The following is a 1,244-nucleotide window of genomic DNA, read 5'->3' on the forward strand; positions in this document are numbered from 1 at the left end:
TATACTATCCCCTGCAACACTATAAAATCCATCTGTCCACCAAGTGACGACCTTGAAACATTATGGCTCGCTGTTAGACCTACATGGCTGCCTCGCGAAATCAGTGTGCTGGTAATCTGCGGGATATATTTCCCCCCAAGGGCACCTACCGAAGAAAGCCTCAGAGAACACATAATAGAAAATGTGTTCATCCTCCAAGCAAAGTACGGAAATCCCTTTTTAGTAATCTTGGCGACCTGAACACTTTCTGATTATGAAATCACCTCTGTACTGATTTTTAAGCAGGTTGTGCCATTCGCCACGCGTGGGAAAAATAACAAATAAAGAGCACTTTTATGAAAGTCCAACTTCCCTGCTCCCTTTGGGCAATAGTGATTACTTGTCGCTGCTCTGGGTACCAAAGAAATACCAGGCACCCACGCAATTAAAGGGAACAAAACTTATTCGTAGATTCCCTGATTCTAAAATCCGCCAGTTCGGATCATGGATTACTCATCATGACTGGGCCGACGTTCTCAACGCCCCCGACCCGAACACTAAATGCCAACTTTTTTTTATAAATCAGTCTGGAACCAAGTTGACAACTGCTTCCCCGTAAAAGGAACTTCCACCCACCATCAGGACAAACCATGGGTCACCAACAGGATCAAAGACCTTATCCTGGCAAGACAAAAAGCTTACAAAACAAAAAACATCGATGCAACAAAAGTACTTGATAAAAAAAGATTAGACAAGAGATAAGATCGGCTAAGAAAAAATATCATAAGCAAATAATTGATAAAATCAGTGACGCAAATCCCAAATCGTGGTATAGCCACATTCGGAATTTAATCGGTGACAAAAGAAGTGACCTCTCTCACATCAGCGAAATTGCCGACTCGCCAGAAAGCGCTGCTAACATCATCAACTGTCACTTTGCGAACATCAACAAGCTAATCCCACCATTACAATCAGCAGAACTGCCAACTTACTTACCCTCGCGCCCTCTGCAAGCAATTGTCAGCGAATACGACGTGTACCAACACTTAAAAAGGATAGCAAAAAGCAAATCTCCTGGCCCTGATGACATCCCGCCGAGGTTACTACGTGAATTCGCTCCCTAGCTCGCCACCCCCCCCCCCCTCTGCAACATCTTTAACTGCTCCATCACTGAGGGCGTGGTGCCTGACCTATGGAAGCGTGCTATCACAGTCCCAATTCCCAAAACAAATCCACCTAATTCTCTCGATGACCTTAGGCCCATA

This window comes from Penaeus vannamei, chromosome 16 (genome assembly GCF_042767895.1).
Source record: "Penaeus vannamei isolate JL-2024 chromosome 16, ASM4276789v1, whole genome shotgun sequence".
In the NCBI taxonomy this organism is placed as follows: Eukaryota; Metazoa; Arthropoda; class Malacostraca; order Decapoda; family Penaeidae; genus Penaeus; species Penaeus vannamei.